Genomic DNA, 11,693 nt, shown 5'->3' on the forward strand with positions numbered 1-11,693 from the left:
AAATGCAGGGGATGTGTAATACGGTCTAAATTACTACCAGACACTCATTGATAGAATTTCAGATATAAATATGTCTTGCTCATACCTCTTTAGGAAGTTGTGTTGAAGGACTTATGATGCATATCATATGTATTTCATATGTACACTATAGATGAGCAGTTTTCAATGCATTGACAGTTTTTTATGATTTTTAAAGATTTTATCTGAATATGTTGATTCAAAGTAAATGAATATTATTAAGAAGAATAATTGGAATGTGGAAAATGAAGGTACCTTGTTTAGCAAGAAGTGAAACATCATATTTTTAGGTAAGGAAGAAATTTCAGTTTCTATTCTTCAAAATTTGCCCAGATAAAACTTCATTTGGCATACAATTTGTAATGAGCCTACTTTTCTACCTGCCTTCATGACTCAATAGGAAAGTAATTTTATTTTGTCTTTTCTGGAGATAGAAAAATAAGAAAGGTGGAGCTGGAGAGATGGCTCAGCAATTAAGAGCACCGACTGCCCTTGTGGAGAATCTGGGTTCGATTACCAGCACCCACATGGTAGCTAACAACTGTTCATAACTCCAGTTCCAGGGGATTTGACACCCTCTTCTGAACTCTCCAGGCACTGCGTGACATGGCTACACTTACATGCAAGCAATATACTCATACCCACAAAAAAAAAAGAAAAGAAAAGAAAAACGGTTATGGCAGTCTTTTCCCTCCTCAACTCAACAAATACAAGCAATAAAATCTTGCGTAGTCTTTTTGGCAGAACCATTCTGTGTGATTTGGATGTTTTTCCCTTGCTGTTTAAAACTCGTTTGGGATGTGATTACATTTCCCCTCAACAATTTGTTTGGAAAGCCTTTGGACATAGAAAAGTTAAAGCAACTTTACAATAAATTTCCATGTCTTCCTAGATTTTGCAGCTGTTAACAATGTGCTGCATTGGCCTCATCGTACATTCCTCCATCTAGCCAGACATCAGCCTATATTATTTTTAATAAGTTTCCAAGTTTATCATTTTTTCACCCGATCCAAGCTGAGTTTTCCATGTTTTGCATTAAAACAGCTTCTAGTTTTTAGCACACATTGTCATATTATCTTAATGATAATGAAAACAGAATACAGATAAACCTCATTATTGCAAATTTCAAGTTTTGTACAGCAGAAAAGAGAGGAATGATTGTAGAGAATAATTCCAAGAGTAAAAAAAGATGAAAGAAAAGGCCTTTTTTAATTCAAAGAACAGCAAGGATGAATGGAGCCTGGTGAGTTGTCTGTAGGTAGAGGAATTACCAGATCATCCCTGGTGGTGAACATTTGTACATTTTTTAAGAGATCATTAAGGTATTTTTATAACCTTTATCAGTAATGCAGCTTTAGTGCCCTCACAATCAGGACACTGGCTCCACGGTTAAGAATACTGAAGTAACTCTAGTTTTGCTTTTTTTTTTTCTTTTTCTACATATGTATTTTACATCACCACATAGTGTAAAATATGGATATGAATGCATATGGTCACGGAAGAAACAAAGTGACCTTTTCCCCAGTAAATCAACGTGCAATAAAAGTAACTGCAGACCTTTTTTAAAACTTAGTAAATATAGCCTCTTCTAAAGCAGTGTTATCTTTAATTACCTCTTATTTGTTAGAAAATAATGACTATCAATCAATTCAAGGTCTCTAGACTCTCTGAATACTAATGAAGATTTCCTGTAACAAAGACAATCTCTGGGAGCATGTAGGTTAAAAGGCCAGCTTCAGAGTAAAATAATATTCTTTATTCACAATAAGGTCAGATGGAGTTTAGTCAGTCCCCTGATGGTTTCTTTTCAATAGACAAACAAGCTCAAATGGGAAAATTGAAGGATGGCTTCTTTTAGATGTATGATAATTACAATTTGTCTATAACATATTGCAGACTCTCTCAACTATGTTATTTATTTAAAATAAAAGTAGCATATGATATGTTTATGACAGTGGAATAGAGAAGCCACCAGGATTAACTTGCTATGACTGTGTGCATGTCAAGCTGACATTTTGTGACTACAGATTGAAACTATAAGGAGCGTTTCTTTAAAAAAAAATTTTAAAAATTTTGTGTGTATGCATGTATTGCCTGCATGTAGGTACGTGCACCCATGTCATGCAATGCCCACAGAAGTCAGAAGAGGCTGTTGGATCCCCTGGGACTGGAGTTACGGACAGTTGTTAGCTGCCATATGGGTGCTGGGATTCAAACCCGGGTCTTCTGCAAGAACAACCAGTGTTCTTAACTGCTGAGCCATCTCTCCAGCCTCGTTAGCTGTTTATTTCTAAGCCATTTTTAGCCTTGGCAGTTCCTTCAAAGTCTATGCTAATGAAGTAATCTGAGATAGATGGTTTGACTTTTTCTGTGCTTGAAACCTATATAGTGTCTCTTTGAGTTTTATTTAGGGAAATACATTTAAAGTAGCCATAATTTGGTAGGAGTAGATGGTCTTCCCTTTCACTCAAAACCCACAGTTTTTAAAAGACATTTTTTGTTATTATTTTACTATGAAACATTAATGAATACACAAGGTTATATTTTCCCAAGTAACAAACAAGGCACATGATAACATCTCTGATTCTCTGAGGATCTGCCTTTTGGAGGCTTGAGTGTCTTGTGACATCTATGATGTTGTCCACAAGGATACATACACTGCTTAATCTAGAACATTTTGCTATGTTGTTCTATCATGGGTCCTTGCTCAAGGGGCTTAGTCACCTTTTTCTTCTAATCTGGCTTTTAGCTCATGATCATGTGTGTCTTTATCATTGTGCACAGGATCTGGTCGAGGGATAATTTTGTGTATGGAATGTCCACAAAAAAGTAGATGCATACTATGGTCCTGCTTGTTAGATGTTGCAATTGTAGTCATCAGGAAGAGGGGAATATATAGATTTACAGTAAACACAGAGCTCTATTTTGGATTGGAAATAAGTACTCCAAATTTGTTCTTTTTGATCCCACCTCTTTCATGGTCACTGTTGCCATGGTATGCCAAGAGTGTTGTCAAGTGATGTGAAAAATGGTTTGGAAAAAAAAAACTGCCTTTAAACTGCTTCCAGATATACTGATTTTCATTCTATGAGCCTGCCATCTTGCCGCATTCTGGGCATTACCAATCCATAGTTCTTAAAAGTGGCCTACCAAGCTCTGTAATAAATAGACATATCTTGCCTCTCAACAGCACCTCCTTTCACTCTAACCTCCAAGCCCTTAACAGATATCTGAATCATTTTAGCTTCATTTTTTGAAATCTTTGCTCAAGGTTCACCTCCTTTTAAAAATGATAACCATTGCTGTACCCATAGACTCATGACCATCTCATAATGCAAAATGCATTCAAAAGTCCTTAGAGTCCTTAATTAACACTACTAACACTGCTCAGAAATCCAAAGTCTGAGACCTCAGTCAATCATTTAACAAGTTACATACTTTCACTATAGATGGCACAGAAGAAACATCCCTATCCCAAAAGAAAGCATGGGAGAACAGTGGTACAACTGGGCAAGAGCGAAACTAAAACCCAGCAGGGCAAATTCTAATCTCTGAAGCTCTGTGTGCAGCATCCAGGGCCATTGGTGGCACCATGTAGGCCCGAATAGGCTTGGTTAGGCCCCCCCTGCCCCCAATCTCTGCTATCTGTAGCATATGTGACTTCTCTCCAGCTAACCCCACTCTCTGTAGCTTTTCTTAGCAGATGTCCCATAGTCCTGTCATCTCCTGCAACCTGGAGACTCTAGGTGCATCTAAGGTGCACTTTAGATTTCACCATTACAGTTTTGCTCACTGGCCTCTCAGAGCTTCCCTATAGGGATTCCAACTATGCTACATATTTCCTGGCTTTAGAGGATTCATGGAAACTTGACACAAGTCTCCATAATCCCATAATTCTTGCATTTTGCATGCCTGCAAAATTAGCACCATGTGAATGACACTGCCAAGTTCTGCTGCCTGCCTAAGATGTAGTCCGACCCATTTCTGCCATAGCTATGGTGGCTGAACCAGGAAAAACACTTCCCTGGGCACTTGCTTTTGAGTGTGTGTGATGGGGGGGTGGAAGGGGGTAACTGACACCCAGGACTCCAGCAGCATTTTCATTCTCAATTCAAGTTCCGTGCAAATGAATTTGCAGCTTTACAAACTGGAGCCTTTGATAATGGTCTTGCCCTCAAAGTGCCCTTCCTCCTTTGTCAACAGCTTTAAGTTTGCTCATGTGCCTTACCTCATCAAATTATCCACTTTTCATATCTTCCTGTTCTATGTTTTTAGTCTTTCTCACTGTAAACCTAGATAAGACCTGTGAGTGATAACATGACAGAGCCTGAATGCTGTGCTGTTACGAACATTCCTCCACCAAAGGAATTAGTCAGTTACTTTTGAATTTAGTCTCACTCATATTCTCAGAATATGGGCAAAAAGCAGCCAGATTCTCTGTCTGAACATAGCATGAATGGCCTCACACCCAGTTCTGGGTAGACCTTTTGCTCCTTTCTGAAACTGCGAGAGCTGATCTCAACTGTCTGCATTTTTCTCAGCATACTGATCTTCTGAACTTCAATCACAAAAGCCCATTGAGCTCTGTTTATAGCATTATCTGGCTTCTTTAGCTCACAGTTCTAGATTCTTCCACTTCCCTCCCTCAAAACAGTCCCAAATGCCCAGATTCTTTGCAGCAATAGCCCCACTACTTGGCATCAATTTTCTGTATTGGCTATTTTTCTTGTTGCTATGACAAACCATATAATAAAAAGCAACTGAAAGAAGGGTGGATTTAGTTTTGACTCACAATTTGAAGGTATAGTCAACCATAGAAAAAGCAAGGCATCAATGGTTACTTAAGCTGTTGCAGCAGGAGCCTAAAGTAGCTGGTCACATTGTAGCCACAGTCAGGAAACAGAAAGACATGAATTCTGGTGCTTGTGCTTTCTCCTTTTTAATTCAGCCCAGGGCCCCAGGCCAAGGAATGGTGCCACCTATTTCAGGATCTTTCCACCTCAGTTAAACCTCTCTGGAGATGCCTTCATAGCTATGCCCAAAGGTTTGTCTCCTAGGTGATGCTAAATCCCATTGAATTGACAAAATTAACCATCATAGCCTTAAGGAGCTCTTCTTGAAGACTAACAATGGGATTGCATCACATTATACAGCTTCTATACAGTATAGGAAACAATTATCAATGTGAAGAGTCAATATGCAGAATAGGAGGAAGTAAAGAGCTAGTTACCTGATGGGATTAGTATCCATAATATATAAAGAATTCAAAAACCAAATATCTCAAGCTCAAGTATTCTGATCAATAAATGAGTAAATGAATGAATGGTTCTTAAAAGAAGTAAATATGGCCAATAAATACATGAAAAAAAATTAAACATTCTCAGTCACCAAGGAAATGCAATTCAGAACTACACTGAGATTTTATCTCACTCCAGTCAGAATGGCTATTATCCATAAAACAAAATACAATAAATATTATTTAGGGTGTTGAGAGCAGGAAGAGGTTGGGTGAAATTTATATACTGCTGTTGGGAATGTAAACTGGGTCCAGCTAGTCTGTCAGTCAGTTTGGAGTTATTCAAAAACACTAAAAATAGACCTATCATATGATCTTGCAAATAACCAAAAGAGTCAAAGCTAGCACATAATAGAGATGCCTGCATACCCATGTTTATTGGGACAGTATTCACAATAACCAGAATACGGAATTAGCTTAGGTACCCATCAACAAATGAGTGGATATAGAAAAGAATTGTAGATACATGATGGAATTTTGTTCGGCTATGAAGAAAAAAATACGTGTAGGAAAATGAATGAAACAAAAGGTCACCATGTTAAATGAAATAAGTGAGACTTGGAAGAACAAATATCACATTTATCTCTCATATGCAGAATCTAAATTTCTAAAAGCCACGAAAGTAGAAGGGAAAGTAGAAGAGGAAGTGGACCCACAGCTGGAGGGGACAAGAGTGGGTAATGGGGAAGGGGACGAATGTGGTCAAAGTACATGGTATCCATATATGAAAATACTATGATGAAACCCATTATTTGTTCAATTCATGTATGCTAATAATTTTTAAAGCTCTTTCTGCATTACATTGCAACTTGCTGCTTGTTAAAGTGTTCGGTTGCTATTTATTACAGAGATATTTCTTTGCCTTTGGCTGTACTTCTCAATACTATTTTTCCTTGAACAAATATTTCTGTACGTCAAGTAGTTTTACTTGGTGTTTTGTTTTGTTTAATGAGTCCAGGTCTCTTGTGTTGTGTCCCAGGGTGGCTTCTAACTTGCTATACAGCTAAATATGACCTTGAACTTCTATCCTGCAGCCTCTATCTCTCTAGTGCTGGGATTACAGGTATGTGCCACAATGCCCAATTTATATGGTTTAGGGGAATCTTTAAAATATTATATATTTAATAACCACATGATTAGAAGAAGAATTTCATTACAACAGCATTGACATATTCAATAACAATTTCCAGAGCAAAGATACATCTCTTTCAAAATTGGCTGTAAAGTTTTAGGTTCACAGTTGAATTAAAACATTTACACAATATTGTACTCAGTATAAACCCTATAAGATACAAAAGTGAATGATGGTTTAACCTTTAAAAAAGATCACCATTTCATTTTAAAATATACTGTTTCATACAGAAGAACTCATTTTTAATGTAACTAACACTTAGATGTTTGCACATGCATCTCTAATCTCTATGTATCTCATTATTACTAATCACAGTCAGTTACTTTCTGAGATCCTTGGCACCTGAGCATGGATATAAAGTCATCAGGTAGATTTCAATGGTAATGTTTTCCACCTCTACTAATTAATATGAAGCAAATTTTTATGCTTCTTCCTCAAATATAACTTATTTTTAAAAATTTATTGATTTTTTTCTGTTTTTCTTACAGATCATCCCAAACAATCTTATTTGTCTATATACCCACATCCCAAATGACACCCTCCCATATCCCCCCGCCACTGGATCCCATATACTCTGTCATCCCTGTTACTGTCCACTGTGTTGTTGGCGCCCAGTTGGGGGGAATTTAACCCAAGGTGTCATGAATGTTGAACAAGCACTCTACCCCCAGAGCTACAGTGTCAGCCCTAGTCTTTGCTTAAATGAAAAATAACAATAATAAGAGGACTCTCTTGGAGGGGTGGGGGGCTAGAGAGACGACTCAGTAGTTAAGAGTGTTTGCTGCTCTTGCAGAAGACCCAGGTTCAATTTTCAGTGCCCTTATCTGGCAGTTCACAATTGCCTGTAACTCCAGCTCTGGGGGATCTGACGTCCTTGTCTGGCTCCATGGGCACCTGAACACACAGTGCAACACACAGTGCACATACATACACTCAGGCATGCGTACATGCGGGCACAGACACACACAGTACATCTTTAAAAAAAAAAGCACTCCCTTTTACCAAAGAATTTACACATATGGTATTTGCAGAAGTATTTATTGAATTATATTTGTAAATAAAATTTTATCTCTTATGATTACCTTATAACTTAAGTGAAGGTAGTCCACCCCACTACTGTTAAAAGAAGAAATATTTTTTTTAAATTTTATTTTATTTCTTAGATCCTATGTCCTTTCTCCTGACTCATGGAATACATTTTTCAGAGTTGTTTTGGCCATAGAAAGGCCTAGATAATTCGTGTATATATTTTTCATTCAAAAGAAACATATGTAAAATTATTTCATTAAAAAGATATTAAGATTGCATGTCAAATTCCTACCAGTTGTGAAGTACATGTAGTTTAGATGGTGTTTTAACTACCACTTGTATTTCTTCTTAACCTCATTCCAGATAAACTAATATGTATCTTGATTAAAAGCCAATTCAAGTTTACTTCATTATCATAATGAAATAGTCCTAGGTAACCACTTTCCATAGAAGCAACTTTTATTTCTAGACTTGTGTTTATTCAGCCAAACTTTATACATGGCCACTTAACAAAACTAGGCAGGTAGCAGATAGTTTGACTCTTTCCTGGCACTGGAAACGTACTTAGATTACAACTGATATTTTTAAAGCAATGTCATTTAGTATTGAATATGTTAGCATTTCTTTCTACAAAATAAAACCTTCTCTAGATTCTTATATGTCTTTTAAAAGTATTACAAGTATTTCTGTGACAGTGTCTAATTTTTCACCTGTGATGTGAAACTAATTTCCATAATGCTTGGAATCTAAACAGCCGTGACTGCACCTGTTGTTGGGCTGGCCCCTCAGGAAGTGGTGGGGAGGACCCAAATAATTCGGTAATGGTGAGGGGGAGCCCCAGCTGAAGGCAGGGAAAGGGTTTTTTTGGAGCATTTCAATTATTGTTCCTGTGAATGTATTACAATCAGGCCTTTATTTTCTCAGCTCTCTTTGACTTCTCATCCCACTGCAATCTGTCTGCTTTCCCAAGCGTCACTGAAACAGCTTTTGCTGGGTTACATCTGACTCCTGAAAATTTCTAGAAAAGAAGGAACTGTGTCTCAATACCACAGCATTAACTTCTGCCTGGGTTTCAGAGTCTCCAGCCTGCTGACCAGCCCACACTAAAAATTTTAGGCTAACCTCCCCTACAAGAAGATTTCAGGGTATCAGTCCCTATAATCACATGAATCAGTTCCTTGAAATAAGTTTCTTCAAAAACACACACTTTATATGCATATACACATGCACATATGCATCCTACTGGATCTCTTCCTCTGGAGAGCTCTGACTACAGACTATCATAGTCTCTCCATAATTCATGTATATCTTTGAATCCATAATATTTACTCCAGTCTCTTATCTGAAGTAATTGTATTCCAATTCTTAGATGTCTCCACATGATGTCTCTCTCCTGTGTTAACTTTCTGTCATGGTGACAGAATCTTTGGTCAAATTTATGTAAAGTGGGAAAGATTTATTTGAGCTCACAATTTCAAGAAACGTCAATCCATAGCCACCTGATCACACTGCTTTGATCCTGAGACGAAGCTAAACATCACCATGGAGAGACATGGTAGAACAAAGCTGCTTACTCATAGCAGTTAGAGTGCAAGGGACCTGGGACAAGATCCAGCCCTCAAAGACAGGCCAGTAACTGACTTCAGCGAAGCCCTACTTCCTCAAGCTTCCACTACCTCCCAGCAGTCTTTTTAGTGCTTGTGATCCAGTCACTCCTGAAGATTGCTGCACTGCGGACAAGCTTTCAACACATGAAACTTTGGAGGATATAGCAGATCCAAACTATCACATCTCAACCCCATCTTAATTCTTAACATAATCCAGTAGAATTGTTTCTTCTCTCTACCTTAACTATTTTCCCTTCTTATCGTCTATCTCAAGTTGTGACATTTCTATAATTAAGCACCCTAATATAGACTCTCCAAGCTGTTTCTACTCATCCATCTCTTAGTTCTGTTTTTTTTAAATTAATTTTTTAGGTTATCAGGCAATAGGATGGGTTTCATTATGGCATTTTCTTACACATGTGGCATTAGTAACACTTGGTTCTAATTTGTCCAACCTCATTATCCTCTTTCATGTCCCATGCCTCTCTTCAGCTGGTTCTACCCCCCATTCATATCACATGTATTCCATTATCCTCTCTTCCACCCTTGAAATACCTACCTGCCCTCTCATGATCCCCTTTCTAATTTAATCATACACACACACTATATATATAATATGTACACACACATATTATATATATATATAAAATTTTAAATCTAAATTCCACATAAGAGCGAAAATGTGACATTTGTTTGTCTCTGAATCTAATTTCATTTAATAATGACTTCCAGTTCCATTCATTTTCCTGCAAATGTTATAATTTCATTTTTATAGCTGTATAAAATTCCATTGTATATATGTACATTTTCTTTATTCCTCTGTTGATGGACATTTAGACGGGTTCCATTTTCTGGTTATTGTAAATAGTGTAGCAGTAAATGTAGATATGCAAATATGTTTATGGTATGTTGACTGGAGTCCTTAATGTATATTCCCAAGAGTGGTATAGCTGAGTCATGTGGTAGTTCCCGTTTTATCTTTTAAAAAAACCTTCATATTGATTGCTACAGTAACTTTACACATTCTCACTAGCAGTGTGCAAGTGTTCCTCTTTCCCCACATCCTTACTAGCATTTGATGTCATTTTCTTCCTTTTTAAAATTTTTTATTATTTTTACTTTTTGTGTGTGAGACAGGCTCGTGGGGAGACACCCATGCCAGGATGTGCATGTGCAGGTCATAGGCTAACTTTGTGGGGGTTTTTCCTTCCTTGCACCTTTACCTTCTCTAAAATGGACTGTATTCTAGGCACAAACCAAATCTTACCAAATAAAAAGGAACTGAAATAATCTCTTATAATCTCTTGTATTTTATTAGATCATAGTGCAGTAAAAGTAGAAATCAATAGCAACACAGATAACAGAAACTACTCAAGTATGTAGATACTGAACACTATGCTCTTCAATGATCTCTGAGTCACAGGAGAAATCAGGGAGGAAGTTAAAAAATTCTTAGAATCAAATAAAAATGAAATGCATATCACACACATGTGCATACACACACACATGCTAATAATGATAAATCTTTAAGGGGACACTGATGACATGATTCAGTGGGTAAAAGCCTTGACTGTGAAAACCTGATGACCCAGTTTTGATTCCTGTATCCCACAGTGGAAAGAAAGAACTGATTCCTGAATGTTGTCTTCTGAACTCCACATGTGCACCATGGTAGTGCATGGACCCACACTCACACACATATATATATGCACACACATTAATAATTAAAAAATTTTATTTAGTATTTTTATTTTATGTGTATGCATGTATTGCCTGCATAAGTGCACCTGTGTCATGCATTGCCCACAGAGGTCAGAAGAGCCTGTCAGATCCCCTGGGACTGGAGGTATGGATAATTGTTAGCTGCCATGTGAGTGCTGGGATTCAAACTCGGGTCTTCTGCGACAACAACCAGTGTTCTTAACCGCTGAGCCATCTCTTCAGCCCCACATTAATAATTTAAATTAAAATGAAACTATAACTGCTAGAACCTTTGGAATACAGCTAAGGCAATTCTAAGAGGAAAAGTTTTAGCTATGAGTATCTACATCCAAAAACCAGAAAGATATCAAAGACATAATCTAATGATGCTCCTCAAGGACCTAGAAAAGTAGGAACAATGCAAACAAAGCTAGAGACAGCAAGAAAATTATAATAACCAACGTAGAAATTAATGAAATGCAGATTAAAAGAACAATGTATACATAGACTTCATCCAACAAAGATTTAGGGTTTTTTTTGTTTGTTTTTTGAGACAAGGTCTCCCTGTAGCCACAGCTGGCCAGGAATTTGCTATGTAGACAAGTCTGGCTTCAATCTCACAGAGATCTTGCCTGCCTCTGAATGTGCCACCTCTGTATGCGCCACCACACCTGGCAAAGAGTCGGTTCTTTAAAAAAGTAAACAAGACTGACAAACCTCTAGCCAAACTAAGCAGAAGAAAGAGAGAAGACCTAAATAATTAATAAAATTAGAGATGAAAAATGAGAAGTTACTATAGATTCCAATGAAATCCAGAGAATCATTAGTGAACACTTTGAAAATGTATGTTCCCCCAAAAGAAAATATTTTTTAAATGGATCCTGGATACCCATGACCTACCAAAATGAGA

The 11,693-nt window shown here is 37.3% G+C and overlaps 1 pseudogene; it reads right to left on the bottom strand.

The window, feature by feature from the left end:
- Positions 1 to 2,556: 2,556 nt before the first annotated feature.
- Positions 2,557 to 3,012, bottom strand: LOC103741881 (annotated as a pseudogene).
- Between the last annotated feature and the right edge of the window lie 8,681 nt (positions 3,013 to 11,693).

This window comes from Nannospalax galili, unplaced genomic scaffold, assembly GCF_000622305.1.
Source record: "Nannospalax galili isolate Female #2095 unplaced genomic scaffold, S.galili_v1.0 scaffold2280, whole genome shotgun sequence".
In the NCBI taxonomy this organism is placed as follows: domain Eukaryota; kingdom Metazoa; phylum Chordata; class Mammalia; order Rodentia; family Spalacidae; genus Nannospalax; species Nannospalax galili.